The sequence below is a fragment of the Vigna radiata genome, chromosome 1 (assembly GCF_000741045.1).
Source record: "Vigna radiata var. radiata cultivar VC1973A chromosome 1, Vradiata_ver6, whole genome shotgun sequence".
Lineage (NCBI taxonomy): Eukaryota > Viridiplantae > Streptophyta > Magnoliopsida > Fabales > Fabaceae > Vigna > Vigna radiata.
This window is the reverse complement of record NC_028351.1, coordinates 25159899-25177465: the sequence shown is the minus strand read 5'-3', so window position 1 is coordinate 25177465 and position 17567 is coordinate 25159899. Positions and strand designations below refer to the sequence as shown.

At 31.9% G+C, this 17567-nt stretch overlaps 1 long non-coding RNA gene across 1 annotated transcript; it reads right to left on the bottom strand.

The window, feature by feature from the left end:
* Positions 1 to 13572: 13572 nt before the first annotated feature.
* LOC111242610 lies at positions 13573 to 14918 on the bottom strand. The gene is made up of 2 exons (XR_002669830.1): positions 14002 to 14918; positions 13573 to 13913 (listed from the first exon to the last, which is right to left on the bottom strand). It is a non-coding gene; the product is annotated as an uncharacterized LOC111242610 (long non-coding RNA).
* Positions 14919 to 17567: the final 2649 nt, after the last annotated feature.

Sequence of the window (17567 nt, the reverse complement as noted above, 5' to 3'; positions counted from 1 at the left end):
CGTTTTAAATATATTTTTTAAAATAAATTCAAACAGATAAATAAAATGAAATAAAATGATAACACATATCCTGTCATCAAAAAATTATTAAAATATGATTATCTTTTATATATATATATATATATATATATATTATTTTGGTCATGATAACATGAATAATATAATATAGTTGGTAGGAATAATAGTTGTTAAAATGAAAATGTGTTAGTACTAAGGAAGTTGGGTTGATAAAAGTAGTGGAAGACCTCAATGAAGAACATTCCATGAAGAATATAACAACCATAGAAAATTTGATGGCGAACGTGAAAGACAGCTGAAAATTTGAAAAAGAAAAAAATAAAGAAAAATCTCATATGTTAACTTTTAAATAAGCTAATATAATAATCAAATACAATTTCTCATAAAAATAAATTAACATGCATCTTATTATTAATTTATATAATCATTAAATAGAGAATTTTATGAATTGTTAAGCTCTTTTATAACATGAAATTAAGAATTTCTTTTTCTGTCCTATATCATTTCTTTGTTTTCGTTTAATACTACTTCTTTTCTTATACACATTTTTCTTTTGACATGCATACTAACAATATTAAATAGATAATAGATAATATAATAGGTAATATTGATAGATTATAACTACTTTTACACATATAATTAAAGATAACTCCTTGAATATATCTACAAAAATTCATGAAGTCTATCCTCCATTTGATGAAAGCTTGAGTTCATTCCTCGTCTTTGTAATGTAAGGTTTTGTTTCCTATCTTTTATTTATTATCTGTGATCTATTTATGGGAGTTTGGATTGTAAATTCCAAAAGAGACACATTATTCCTGGAATAACAAATATTGTTTAGATTTTTTTTCTAATTATTTTCTAGATTACAATTTAGAAATAAATTAATAAAAAATATCGAAACATGTAAAAATATTTTTTTAAGTTTAGAATGATAAAGTTTTAATAAAATTTAATTTTGTGAATTGTTTGGCAATTATTTGGAGTTCCTGTTTTAATTGCCAAAACGCCCTTATTTAGATGTATATAAGTAAACCGTGTCTGTGTAATTTAGAAACAAAATGTAAAAGTTTCATTAAATGTATATTTAAGTGAAGAATGATTTTGTAAAAATATTTTGAGTAAAATTCAAGTTAGATGACAAAATTACCTTTAAGTATTTGAAAAATATAAAATACCACTGGAAACCAAATTTAATTAATTCCACTATCCCAAGCTAACCATCATAGCTATGCAATTTTTCTATTTGAGATAATATTGAAAATAAAATAAATATAAATTGAAAATTATAAAATTTAATTTTCATGAATTTTACTTAAAAGTGTTGATAACACCTTTTCTCTCTTCCTTGTTTGAAAAAAGCGGAGAAACATATTTTTCTTCGTTTATTTTTTTCTTTAACAAACATTAAGAGTAAGTGTGAAAGAGCTTCTCCATAATGTTTTATGAAGAAAAAAATGAAATTAGTTTCTTTATAAATTAAAAATAATTTATATACAAATTAATTATAAAAATTTTCGCATATTTTCTTACTTTTAAAATTTGTGTATAATTTTTTTTATAACAAAATTGGCATGTTAAGCATCATAACTTAACATATAGAATTTGTGAATAAACTTATGAATTCATTTTTTTTCCTCTTTTACAATAACTTTAAAAAAAGTTCATCAAATAGTCAAGTTAATTAAGAAGTTACCATATCTTCCTTTTTTAAGCACGGTCTATGGTTAAAAACAAATTCATCATCTTCTTCTTTCATCTCTTAACTACTTGGCTATGGTTTAGAGGTAGAAGGAAAGGGGATATTTATTTGGTAATTCAAATGGTTCAAAAGATTGAGATTTATAAGTTAATTTATTTTGATAATTACCCCTAAACTATGTCAGTGATTGTTTTGTTATACTTCATAATGTAACTTTATCACTATATATAATTTATCTTAAATAGAAGATTAAACAAAATTTACACATAAAAGTACACCCCAACATAAAAAAAAAATATTAAAAGGCAAAACAAATATATTAAGAAAAATAATTACTATACATATATATATATATATATATATATATATATATATATATANATATATATATATAACTATTAGAAGTAAAATTTGAATATAGAACATTGCATACCAAGTGATGCATACTCATATTGAATATAAATTTTTTTAACCGATGTAAAATGAAAATATATAATATATAGTATTTTCAACCACGAAAGCAAAGCCTATGACATAATCACAAAAATGCCATATAGTTTTAAAATTCGAGCTAGTTCACAATTTTTTTATTTATAATTAAATTAAACGGAGTGTATAACTTTTTACTATCACTTAAAGAGTACGCCAATCTGATGAAATTTAATGGTTGAAAGCGGATTCAAGCGATATTATAACAATTATTTTCATAATGAAAAAATATAATATCATATTTTTGTGGTGATAAAAGCTCAAATAATACATAATATTACAAAACAAAAATACTATTATAAATGGTGTAGAATAGGCTAGGGGGATATTGTGGTTAAAAAATGCAAGCAATAATTACATAATTACACCAATTGGGAACATGATCTCCATGAAAGCCAATTGCGTTGATTTGGTGTGAGTTTTATTGGGTAAAAAAGTGAGTAAGATCAAGATCCAAGAATACCAAAGCTTACAATGATGGAAAAGAAAGATAAAAGAAAAAGAGGTAGAGAGAAGATGATCCAAACTTAAAATATTTATGAACAAGATGCCAAAATTGTGACCCCAATTGAAGGTCCCCACTACATTTAATAAAATCACACAAACCAACAACTTCCCAATCTATCAACCTGCAAATTTCAGACTTTAGCTAAGAATTTTACATCAGTTCCCATTTTAAAGATTGTGAGCATAACATACAAAAATCCTAATAAATTTGACTTATACGTTCAAAGTCTCACGTCGATTAGAGATAAGGTCATTTAAGTGTATATAAGTGGGTACAAATCTCATCTTATAAGTCAGTTTTGTGGAGTTGAGTCAGGTTTAAACTCCACTTCTAACATGGTATTAGAGCTTAGTTGGAGTCTATCCTAGCGATTTCTGTTATAGTTGGACATGTTCCACTCGCTATCGGGCCGCACTCGAGATGTATAAACATCAACGTGAATGGAGTGTGTTGGAAGTCTCACATCGACTATAAGTGGTCAATAATTATGTTCTTTTCAGACTTTAATTAATTATTGATTATTTCAATGCATTTGTTGTGAAACAAAGATCGTTCTTCTATACTTAGTTCACTATATCATGTTTTAGAATCATATTTTGAGCAGTTTTGGTAAACCAATGCTAATTAATTAAGACACACAATCTCGTCAGTCACTTTTATAGCTTTTCCTTTATGCTTTTTCTGTTCTGAATTATTACACAATGCATGTGACCACAGATATGCTGAGCCATATTTACACACTAACAAAACCAAAACCTAATATTAAATTTAGTACAACTCATTATAGTACAAGTTCTTAGACATAACTAGGTAGTCCTCTTAAACAAAGTAACTTTGTGTTCAGCATACATGCATTACACGTACCCTAAACAAAAGTGGCTTCCAAGTAAGCATGTACTTTGGTCTTTGGGCACCCTTTTCTTAGAGAGGAAAAAGGAGAGACACTGAACTTTGTTTTGATGGGCCAAACTTGGCGTGATTGCAACATTCCTAACATGAACACTACTTTTGTTTTCTAGTGCACTTTAAAGGCACGAATAGTTGCATGCCTTTGCCTATTGTCTTATTTGTTGGTGACCCTTGTCGTTGTCACAACAATATAGCTTGGATGAAGAAAAGCTTATTCCTTGTTGAATGCATTCTGATTAAATATATATGATGGTGGGGCAAAATGGATCTGGGAATGTAATAGATGAGATGCTTGCCTATACTCATGTTTTGTGACTTAGACTTCTCTTTATGTTCACATCATATCATTCACCCTACATGCCTATCTGTACAGTTTTCACAATATCAAGTTTAAATCATCGGCTTTTTCCGATTTCTTTTACCATGTTATTTTGAAAATTGAAATCCATAGTTACGTATAATGTCATGGATTGCTTTTAAAGTTTTAGAGGTGATATATTCCACTCAAGTGAAATTTTGTAGAGCCAAATAAAGTTTAGATTTGTGGTTGTAAATATATATATATATATATATATATATATATATATATATATATATATATATTATACATGAGCATAATATATATTGGAATTAAAATATATGAAAATTATCACGAACTATCTTTAAGTTTAATTTATTTTTATGAAAATAGTTTGTAAAAAGATGTTTGCTATTATTTATTTTATTTATCTGTAATTTGATTTTGTTTGTACTTGATGTAAGATTTTTATTACATTCTATGTTTTGCTATCGACTTTGATAACATATTAAAAGTAAGTTTTAGTTTAATTTATCTTCATAAAATTGATTTATAAGACAATGTTTGTCTTTACTTATATATTGTAAATAGGTTTTACTTATCATCCACGTGGTACCTCAAAGCATTCTTAGTACAATGAGACATGAACATCTCATATGTAGAACTATATATTTGTAAGTTATATGATAGCAAAAGTTATAATGGGTCTACGAATTCTTATTAGGACATACTCTAATACCATAATAATTCAAATAAATCTTTATAAATCATCTTATAAGATGAGGTACAATGATCTAATAATAGGTGACATGATAAATTCAAAAATTATCGGTTGGAAGTCACACATTGACTAGAGATAAGACCAATTATAATATATAAGTGGGGTGCAAACATCACCTTACAAGTTGGTTTTGTGAGGTTGAGTTAGGCTTAAAAATCCACTTTCTAATATGGTATCAGAGCCATGGTTAAAGCCTATCCTAGCGATATTTCTTGTTTCTTGGTCATTTCTATTCCACCTGTTGTCGGGGCGGAATAACTAACGTTAAAAATGATTCGTTTGAAGAACTTATTTGTTGTTTTTTTTGTTGAACTTGTTTGTAGTTTTTGTTAGGTTGAACTTGTTTGTTGTTGTTTGGTTGAACTTATTTGTTGTTGTTTGGTTGAACTTATCTGTTGTTATTTGATTGAACTTGTTTGTTGTATGTTATTGTTGTTTGTTGTTGATTATAGTTCATGCTTTATAAAATACCAAAAATTGAAATTTGTTATTTTTTTCCTTTTCAGATCTCGTAGAGTTGGAAAATACCATTGTTGCTTAATTGAAGTTATATGTTTGCATATGGTCTAACATATTCCACAAAGCACCATTCACCATTGTTAAACCTCAACATTTGAGTACTTGTCGCTTATGAGTTTAGTAGTGTATAGAAGAGATAATAATCTATATGTCTCTCTCGGTTAAACCACAAATTACTGCTAATGTAAGACATTCTATTGCTTGAGTAATATAAGTCCGAAATGGGACGAGATGGAAAAAAGTTTAATTTTCACTCTTTTGAAGTGTGTGTTTTGAAATTATTTGAGATCATTTAAATAAAGTGATGAGAACGGGATGAGACGGAAAAAGGTTTCAATATCACATACAAATTCTTAAAGAAAAAATTCATCTTTATTCTTGTTGTAATAAAGTTAGATTATTACAACAAAGTATTTTGGTCAGTAGTTTACTACAATCTTAAAGACTTATATTTCAATCTCATTACGATTAAATTTTAAAAAGGTATGTGAATCTAACCCTATTTTATTATTTATAATTGTAGTTGTTAACTTTAAATACTATATGAAAAACAATGTGATGTCTGTGCTCTATTGATGTTTTATGATGTTATTCTTTGTCTTTCTAAGCAAATATGGAAGGAAAAATTTTAAGAAAACGTAACAGTAAAATTTAAGGTTGCCATTAAACTATAATTAAGAATAAATTAGGAGTTAAGTTTCATTCTAATTATAATCAGAAACATATTAGGAATTGAAACTCTCTTCTAATTATAATCCCTAATTAATTAGGGTTAGGGTTTCCTATATTTAATTTCTATTTTTCCATGATTATTTGGACCCTAATTATTTCTAAGTGGTAATTAAATTTCTTTTGTTAGTTTGAAAGGGGGAAAGCCTTGGTTTATTTTCCTAGAACAGTTCCAGGGTCATTAGATGTTGATTATTTCCATATACACATGAAATTAATTTTATGAGATGTGAATTTTAAAGAGAAAAATAATTTAAATGGATAGATAAATATGGTGGCTGTAACTGTAGCAATGTTATGCTAGGCAATCAATTTTGCTTAAAGTATTCTGAAAGGAAAAGAAAAAAAAAAACTTTAGCATTAAAGCCAATTAATTCTCTTTAATTGTTTTGAAAAAAAAAAAACAATTGCTAGATATTATGGGTGCATACCATAGATTTTGTTTCAACAATTATGGAGGAATAAAAGGTTAAAATAATAATTTTTTAAAACTGACTCGAAAAATTTCTCTCAGTAAATAACAATTATTTAAAACTTGAAATCCTAATTGAATAGAACCCTAAATTTTATTTCCCTTTTATCCTGAAATTGAGAATTGGGGAATTAAGTTTTATTCAAAAACTGGGTTTTTTTGTTTTTGTTTATGCGATTAGAGTTTTATTATTCTCTGATCTTGGGTTTAAATTGAAATCTCAAGTAAGTATGTTTCTAGGAATTTCTTGTGTTCTTGATTATTTCGAGTTTTTCTTCGTGCATTTTGATTTGTGATTGCGGTAAATTATTTTCTGTTGATTCTCGGTGTGATTTTGGGGTTTGTGTTGATTAGCAGAATGGTCGTTTCTTTCCTTATGGTGGTGAGAGTTTACGATGGCCATCGGCGATGTATTTTGCCTAGAGATCCTTTATCGAGTTGGAACTAGAAATTAATTTGGGAATGAATGAGACATTAAAGGGAAGAAATGAGACGATTAAAATAATAAATGATTTATTATTTTGAATTAATATTGAATTATATTATTTATAATTTGTTCTATTGTTTAAGTAGAATCATAAGGAAGGGAGATAGTATATTACTATCCCAAGAACAATACATTGAGAAACTTCTTAAGAAGTTTGGGTTTTATGACTTAAAACCAATGAGTACCCCTTATAATGCTAATTCTAAATTAATGAAAAATAAAGGAGAATCATTATCTCAGCCTTAGTATACCTAGATAATTGGGAGCTTACTACACTTGATGAAGGTTTAAACCATTTAGTTGTCCCTATTTTTGGGAGGTTTTCCCATTTTGATCCTCGTCTTATTAGAATCCCCAATTGAGTCCCTATAAGTGCTAATTTCAATCAATTAAACCCCTGTTGTTAAATTTAGGTAACGAGGTTAACTTTTTTGCACATCTGGAAGGATGACCTGTTAATTTCTGTAAATGTGGCCTATTTAGAGTTGAAATGTGGCATGAATTAGAGTTGAAATTGATTGAAATTAGCACTTATGGGACTCAATTCATGCCACGTTTCAACTCTAAATAGGCCACGTTTATAGAAATTAACTGGTCATCCTTCCAGCTGTGCAAAAAAGTTAATTTTGTTAACTAAATTTAACGGCAGGGTCTTAATTGATTGAAATTAGCACTTATAGGGACTCAATTGAGGATTCGAATAAGACGGGGATCAAAATGGGAAAACCTCCCGAAAATAGGGACAACTAAATGGATTAAACCTTTTTCTAGACCTGATATTGTAGTAGGTAGACTGAGTAGGTACACTTAATGTTCAAATCAAGAACATTGGGATGCACTTATTAGGCTTATGAGATGTTTAAGAGGTGCAATGGATTATGTCATTGAATATAGTGGATTTCCCACTGTACTAAAAGGGTATAGTGATGCTAACTAGATCTCTTATTCAGACGAGTCAAAATCCACTAGTGGTTATTTATTCACACTTCGGGGTGGTGTGATTACATGAAGATCAGCCAGGCAAACAATTATTGCGAGATCAACAATGGAATCTGAGTTTGTCGCTCTTGAGATGGCTGGTAGTGAGGCTGAGTGGTTGAAAAACTTCTTAGCAAACATTCTACTAGGAATGAAATAAACCCCATTAGTGTCATTGGCAATAACTATAGCTAAAAAGAAGAATTACAATGTAAATAATAGACATATACAATTCAGACACAATTTGGTGAAGCAGCTGCTAAAGAGTGGAACTATTTCCATTGATTATGTGAAGTCAGAACAGAATCTAGCAGATCCTCTGACGAAACCCCTAGGAAGAGAAATGATATTAGAAACATCGAGGGGAATGAGACTTAAGCCACTTGCAAACAAACAAGTGGTAACCCAACCTTTGTGATTGATGATCCCATGAATAAGGTTCATATGGGTAAAAACAAGTCACTTGTTAGTTCTAATAGCACTAAATTGATTTTAATCAATTATATCCTTTCCTATGGTGTGTGTGAAAGTGCTAGATACTGCATTATTGAGAGGTTAAACTTTGTCATCAAAATTCTATGTGGTGAAAGAATTTTAGCTTAAACAAAGTTTTTAATGATTTTCATATCCCGAGTGGCGTATGACTTGCAGCATACGCTTGATGAAATCACCTATATGAGTGTCGAGTGGGGCCGCTTGCATGAGATCTTGACACATTTTTACTTCAATGTTAACTGAGAAACATGTTTGAAATAAGAAATAAAGTTAAAAAAATTTGGTAAAAATGACTAAAACCAGAGTTTTCTAAAGTTGAAGGACTAAATTGTATCATAATTTGAAAATCGACTAAAACCAAAATCGCCTCAAAGTATAGGGACTAAAAACATATTTAACCCTTTTTTTTAAGTCTTTTATCAGACGTTTTATTCCAGATTTTCGTAATAAATAGATTTAAAAAATTAATTCACTTCATTTTTCCTAGTTCTTGAATAATCAAACAGAAAATAAGAGCTTCATTGCAAAAATTACAAAATATTTAGGTAGATGTAGATATTTATTTTTGTGTACTAAAAAAAGTTCATTCTAGAAATACAAAAGAATCTTTTGAACGGACATATAAGATATAACTCTCATAAATTAGTAAAAAAATAATCCACATAAAAAGGAAGTTAAAATACGATAATCACTTTGTAATTATGCATGAAAACATAAACGAAGAAAAAAAACAAAAACAAATAAAAACATTTTCATACATGTCATGACTTATCCTACAAAGTGAAATTGTTTCCTTTAAGTAGAAAGACAATCAGAGTACCAGGAATTCGAACAGCAAGAATATTTCCATTAGAGATAGTTGCACTCCCATGTCATTAACATTCATCAAATCAGTAAGTGTAGTGCAATGACAACCGAATTATCACTGCCATTGAAGCATGTGCATGGAAGTGGCACCACAAGGTTCAGATATGGAATTAGCTTCCCCAGGCTTATCAATTTTTTATATCAATCAATCTAGAACTCTATAGGTTAGAGAATATATTCTTATTGAAAAAAAGTAAATAAAATTAAATTTTCCTAAACAATTAAAGCTTCCACAAAATCTAAAAGAAAATAAACTCTTATTATTCCTGGGATCATCATAGATGAATACACCCTCAAGACAAACACCATAGTACATCTCTTTCCAATTTTATTTATCCCTTTTGGAGGAGAAAGAAAAAAACATTTGTACATTTGGATATTCTCATAACCTTCAACGATGGTAGTAGAGTTTTCGATAGTTGCAGAGTGCGGCAAAGCCTATGGCAAACCTTTGATAGCGGCGAATCTTCGACAATGACGAGCCTTTGACGATAGTGATTGAGAAAGGAATGTAAAGGGACGTAACCAGGTCGGAAGAAAATTGTGATTGAGAATACAAATGATAAGAAAACCTTGTGATTGAGAATGCAAATGATAGGAAAACCTTAACTACGATTAACTGTACTAAAAATAAAATAAGTTTAATATTTTTAAATTGAATTATTAAACAGTATAATTAATTTTTCGTAAAAATAGTTTAACTTTTTTAAGTATAAAACAATATAGATAAACTATAGTTTAAGGTTTTTAAGTAAACTATGTCCAACACTAACCTAGTATACTCATATATGTGTATATCTATTTCTTATTATTTGAATATTAATTAATTATTTTTTTTAAAATAAAAATATAATATTATTAAATATTCAATATAAAAAAGACGTAATTTCATTTTTTTATGTCAAATATTTAAGTGTAACTGTATAAATTTCAAATTAAAGTATTAAATAACAATTAGAAGTAAGAAATAAAATAAAATATTACATAATTATATACAAATAAAATTTCATGAAAATAAAAAAATTTATTAATTTTTCCAAAAGTTAAAGGACCAAGTTAATAAAGTTAAAAAGTATTTTTCAAAATTTATAAAAAAAAAACAAATATTGAAATTTAAAAATATTTCATATATTTCTTTACGTCTATATTCTAAATTCTAATAGATATTTCTTTTCATACACTAATAAAGATTATAATTCTTGAATAAAATTATACAAAAAATAAAAAATAAAAATACTAATAATTTAAATTTATCATAAATATTTCATTTTTTTTTCAACTTCAATCTAAATATCAATCTAAGTTGGATGGTAATAAATATTTCAGCTTCTTTCTCAATCTCAATAAGCTATGAACATTTATTGTTCTTGTAATTTTAAGAGGAAGTGTTTGAAACAAAATACTTCTGTATTATTGAATAATTAAAATGATAGAAACGTTATATTATTTAAATATAACAAAATAACTTCCCATTAACACTTTCATCCTAATTTTAATCTATCACTGGAGTCCATAATTAAAATAACTGAATCTCCTAAAATTAGGAAACAACCTTTAAATCAATTTAATTTAAAAATAAAAACTCTAAAAGCATTTTCTTAACACTCCTCCTTACTTTAAGAGCTGCAAACACCAAGTCTTGACCTTAAAAATTCAAACTTGCAAGTAGGCAATGGTTTAGTAAGAATATCCGCAACTTGATCTTCTGTTTTGCACTAAATAAGAGTCACATCTCCATGTTTGTGTACTTCCCTTAAAAAAGAATAACTTGATGTTAAAATGTTTAGTTTTTCCATGAAACATAGGATTATGAGAGATAGCAATTGCAGCTTGATTGTCCACAAGAATCTCTATACTTTCCTGCTGTTCTAGATTAAGATCAATTAAAATCTTCCTCAGCCACAAAGCTTGATTAACAACTGTTGTTGCAGTAATAAACTCTGCCTCAGCAGTGGATTGAGCCATTGTTTCTTGTTTCTTTGTGTTCCACGAAAAAACAGTAGATCCAATAGTGAAACAGTGGCCTGAAGTGCTCTTCATATCATCAACAGAACCTCCCCAATCACCGTCAGAGAAACCAACCAGCTTGAACCCCTTGCTCCTTGAAAATTTAACACCAAAACCACTTGTTCCTTTGACATAACGAATCAGTCTCTTTGCAGCCTTGAGATGAAGTTCACTTGCACAATGCATAAATCTAGACACAATATTCACAACATTCAAAATGTCAGGACGAGTTGTTGTAAGATACATCAAACAACCAATCAAACTTCTAAAATACACTTCATCAACTTTATGAGTACCATCTTCCTTGCACAACTTCTCCTTTTGATTCATAGGAGTATTTGTCTCTTTGCAATTCTCCATTCTGAATCTTTTTAGAATTTCCTTTGCATATTTCTTTTGACAAATGAAGACCTGGTCTTTTTCTTGATTGATCTCCATCCCAAGGAAATAAGTCATCAAACAAGATCAATCATTTCAAAAGCCTGCATCATATCTAATTTAAACTCATCAATAAGTTTTGCACTGCTCCCAGTAATTAAAAGGTCATCCACATAAAGAGAAACAACAAGAATCTCATTGCTATTGTGTTTAACATAGAGTGTGGATTCTGAAAGACTTCTTTCAAAGCTAAGGCCAAGCAAATAATCATCTATTCAACTATACCAAGCTCTTGGGGCCTGTTTTAGGTCATATAGAGCTTTGTGTAAATGATAGACTTTGTCTTCTTTGCTTTGTCAACACCCAATTTCGTCCGGGTGACTGAATAATAGTTTTTGTTTTTGTCTTATTTTATTTTATTTTCATTTTTATTTTTTTTTTTTAGTTTTTTTGGTATTTGATTTAGCTATCTTATTATTATTAGATTTGATTTTATTTTTTATTTGAAAATATATATATATATATATATATATATATATATATAATAAGAAAAGAAATGAAAAAAAAAGAAAGAAAAAAATGAAAAAATATTGGAATATTAGTTTTGTGTTTTAGTGAAAAAAAAACGAAAAGATGAAAAAGTGAAAAAAACAAGAGTTTTTGGTTGGGAGAGTGTTGCGGGTGCGTGGCAGTGCAGAGTGGCAAGCAACATTGGCAGGCGGATTGCGGATTGGCGGAAGCAGTTTTGAGATTTTGGCAGAGAATTCGGTTACTAAAAAAATGGAGAAACAATATGCAGGGATTCATTGAAAAAGAGAGGTGGGTGCTAGGGTCGAGGACACTGGAAAACGAGAAAAGGTGACCAAAGTTCTTCAGAGAAACAAAAACAGAGGAGGGAGAAAACCAGAAGATCATCATCCACTACACTTATCCTCTCCGAAAACACCTTTCATTCCCCATTGACACAAACACAAAACGAAAGTGAATCAAAGAGGAATCCATTCATTCACCTCCTGACCTCCATTTCCATTCATACATCAGGACCCTCACCCTTAATCTTCCATTAACACATCTCCTCCAAGGACTCACCACTACCTCCTCTGTCACCGAGACACACAACCCTTTTCTCTCCACCCCTCTGCTATGCCTAAGCCAGAGCGACCCCAACAAACATCCCCAATCCTACACCTCATCATGCATCACATACACTCGACCTCCTCTGCTCCTCTCATGCGTTAACCACCCACACCACCACTTACACCTATTGGAATTACACAGCCAAATTCAAAAAAAGGGGAACCACCATTCTGTTCTACCCGAACCAACCACATTCGAATCCTCTCCCAATTTTCTCATTTTCCATCAGACCCACCTTTCACCTCTGACCATTCGTCATGGCCTCCAATACCCACTATCTTCATCTGAGGCTTCCATAATCTTAGGGCAACACCTTCGTTCCTCTCACACAACCACAATCATCAACACTTACCACTACCAAACCAATATTGACTCGCTACTCTCTCACACACAACCCCCTTCCTACAATATAGCTCATGATCATCTCCCATCTCCATTCACACATTAGGACTCTCACCCTCAACCTTCCATTGGCACAAAGCCGCCAAGAACAAAGAATCACTTTTGGCTCATCACCCCTCTGCTCCTCTCATGCGTGAACCATTCCCATCAAACATCACTAATACCACACCTCATCACGCGGAGACCACCATTCGGTTTTGCAAAACCTGATTACCCCAACCAACCACAATTCTCACCCTCTAACCATTCCTACTCCTCCACTCTACACCCTCATCACACACAATAGAAAACCTCATTCGCTCACTTCTTAAACTCCACCTTCATCACCCATTAGGATTTTCGCCCTCAACTTGCAGTCAACCAAATAAAAAAAAAAACAGAAATCAACCAAGCAGGGACCGAAAACCCGTTTTTCCTCTATCATACACACTGTTCAATTCCTCTATGAACTCTCACAGAAAAAACATATTCAGTATCTTAGATTCGAAATTTCTCCCCAATTGTTCTTCCAATAGCAGCGTGTACTGGACTGATTAGACATCTTCTGTTCACAACAAGCCTTGCTGGTAATGGTCTCTGAGACTGCAGCTACTGTCGCGAGAGTAGGCGTCGCGTTTTCTTGCGCTTGAGGAGAAGGTTGGTTCGAGTGGTTTGGTATCCAGCAACAACACACTCAAGTAGTCTTTGATTTCCTTTATCCCTGTGTCAACCATCACTGGCCCCTGTTACTCTTTTACCTGCAATAGAAACAACACAATATTTCATCTTATACTAGAGCCATCTCTAATCATCAGCAAAAATGGAATCCTCAAGCAGGAAGCACACTATCTTCAGCCACTGCGTCGTGGTCTAGTATTGGTAATCAACAATAACAGCAGGAAGTTGCATCTGCCAGTGGTGGATCGGTTAGAAAGCAAGCCTAATTCGAAAGAGAAGAGGAGGTCTTAGCGTCAGTGTTGGCACCCCAAGTCGTGGGTGCCAGAGCCAGGGATTTTGCCGGCAACGACCGCGCGTACCGGTGGCAAATTCAGGCCGCGTGTGAAGAAGAGAAGCAAAAGAGATGACTGATAAGGTGGCGAAAGGCATGGCGATCGTCGACTTGGTCGAAGAGATGATGGCGGCGCGGGCATCAGGCTCAACGGAGAGCGGCGACCCTTGCGGTGGCTGGCGATGGGAGTGCGACATAGGAACCGAGGTTGTTTCCCTCTTGCGTGTGAAGAAGAGAAGGGGAGGAAAGGAGGCTTGGTGTTGTGACCAGCGGTGGGTGTCGTCACTGGCGACGCCGGGGACGACGATTGGCAATGGCCGCTCGGGTAAAGGTGTGGCTGTGAGCGGCGGAGGTGAGATCTCTAGCTTCCTTTGTTCAGAGAAGAAGATGACCCCGGTCTTCTCACGCAAATGAGAGCAAATTGGCAGAACCCCTATTGTTCTGATTTGGAGCAAAGGGTCTTGGGCCTATTGGGCCGCTTTCTCTCTACTGGCCACCACGCGTAATGCTATGCACACTCCCGTGCCATTTCTGCAAACAAAAAAGGAGACCTTGGGCCTGACCAACAACTACCATATGCCACCTCCAACATTGCTGATGCACCCTTTGGGCCTAGACCAAGAAATTTCGTGCTGCACCCTATCTTGCACCCCTGGCAAATAATAAAGTTGGAAGAGGAAAGGCATGGGCTAAAACCAGAAGAGCTTCAATTTTATTCAACACCCCTGGTTTTAATCTTTGTACCCTATTCTTATTGGGCTTGGACTATGATGTTTTTTTTATTGTCTTTGTTTTTTTATTTCTTTAGCTTTAACATTTGTTTTATTATTGTGTGTTGTTATATCCATTTGCTAATAAAAATAAAAATATAGAAATCACAAAAAAAATAAAATAATAAAATTTATTTTAAAAGGTTTAAGCACATGTGCAACCATTCTGTCTGCCTTGTGCTAAAAACCTTTTTCTTCCTCTTTAAAAAATCATAAATAGTTTTAAAGGGTTTAAGCACAAGTGCGACCATTCTGTCTGCCTTGTGCTAAAAACCTTTTTCTTCCTCTTTAAAAAATCATAAATTGTTTTAAAGGGTTTAAGCATATGTGCGACCATTCTGTCGGCCTTGTGCTGAAAACTTTTTTCTTTTTCTTTTTCTTTCAAAAAATCAACAGAAATTTATTTTAAGGTTTAAGCACACGTGCGACCATTCTGTCGGCCTTGTGCTGAAACCTTTTTATTTTTCTTTTTCTTTCAAAAAATCAACAAAAAAATTATAAGCACACGTGCGACCATTCTGTCGGTCTTGTGCCGAAAACCTTTTTCTTTTTCTTTCAAAAATTAACAAAAATTATTTCAAAAGGTTTAAGCACACGTGCGACCATTCTGTAGGCCTTGTGCTGAAAACCTTTTCCCTTTTTCTATAAAAATACCAAAAAATATAAAATCTTTAAAAACTAAAAACCATCTTGACAAACAAACAATCAATCTTTCATCCAGAACTACGTTATCCTTGATTCTCCATCAAAAGTGGAGATACGTAGGAGCAAGGGTAGTCCTTGTCAGGTTCACTTTCCAAAAATCCAAAAAAAATTCAAATCTTTTTTCAAAAAAATTTCTCAAACAATTTCTCAAACAAATTTCTCAAACAAATTTTCCAAACGATTTTAAGAACTATGTAACCCTGATTTCTTAGTCCAACTAAGAATACGTAGGAGCAAGGTCAATCTTTGTCGGGCACAAAAAACAAAAAAAATATATTTTGTTTTCTTTAGAGTTTTATTTTTAGGGGAAATTAAACATTTTGCAAACCACATCAAATTCGCGTATTTAGTTAAAGGTACTACCTAAGGGCAGACGTTGTGGGGTGCTAACACCTTCCCCACACGTAACCGACTTCCGAAACCAGAATTTGGTTTTGTAGACCTTGCCTTATCATTTTATGGTTTTTCCGTAGTTTTCTAGAATAAACTATGGTGGCGACTCCAAAACTTTTTTTTCAAACTTATTTTCTTTTTTGGATCGTTGTTCCGTCACGATTTTCCGGTTGCGACACCTTTCACAACGAAACCTTCAGGTTGCTCAACATAAATTTCTTCAAGAATTCCCTTACGAAATGCTGATTTGACATCCATTTGATGCACTTTCCAGCCAAGTTGTGCAGAGATAGCAAGAAGTAACCTGATTGTATCAAGTCTGGCAATTGGTGCAAATGTATCAGAATAATCAACACCAAAAATTTGTGCATACCCATTAACTACAAGCCTTGCTTTATGCTTATTGATTGAACCATCAACATTTAACTTGGTTCTAAATACCCATTTTACCCCAATTACCTTTCTGCGTTGGGGTTTGTCAACAAGCTCCCATGTTTTGTACTTCTCAATCATAGACAACTCCTCCTTCATTGCAGCCATCCAATTTTGATCTTTCTCTGCTGCTCCAAAATCTGCAGGTTCACAAACAACAACGTTGCACCTCTCATAAATATCAGAGAGTGATCTAGTACCTCTTACAGGAGCATCATAAACCAATTCATTTTGCCAGCTTTCATCTTCATTTTGCTCTCTGTCTGAAGCTGAAAACTTGAAGTTCACATTTGTAGAGGCTAGATCTGTCTTCTTTGCATCATCCCAATTCAATTCTTCATCTTCCATAAAGTGAACATCCTTGCTAATAACCATTTTTCCAGTTTGCGGTTGAAAGATTTTATAAGCTTTGCTAACTGTGTTGTAGCCTATAAAAATTCCTGCTACTGCTCTTTTGTCTAGCTTATCTCGCTTGAGCTGCAGAACATGAGTGAAGCACAAACAACCAAATATTTTAAGAAATTTCAGAGATGGTTTGTAACCATACTAGACCTTAAATGGTGTTTGATCCTTCAACGCCTTTGTGGGAAGTCTATTTTGAAGAAAAACAGTCGTACCTGCTACCTCTGCCCAAAATTTTTTTGGTAAATTCTTCTCATACAACATCTTGTCATCTCTAGGATATATCTATTTCTCCTTTCACTAACCCCATTTTGTTGTGGGGTATAAGAAGTAGTAAGTTGATGTTCAATGCCAGAATCTTCACAAAATTGATTAAACTTTTTTTATGTGTACTCCTTGCCATTGTCTGACCTCAAGTTTTGAATTTTGAGACCAGTTTCATTCTCAACTTTGACTTTGAATTTCCAAAAAATTTGAGCTACCTCTGATTTGTACTTGAAGAAAAAAATCCAACACATCCTGGTGAAGTCATCAACAAATATAATATAATAAAGATTACCTTTTAATGAAGGTGTTCTTTGAGGACCTGGAACATTAGTCTGAATTAATTGCAGCTTCCTTGATGTTGTCCAAGTTACCTTTGGAAAAGCTTTTCGATTTTGTTTGCCAAATTGACAAGCTCTGCAATTAGAAATTCGATC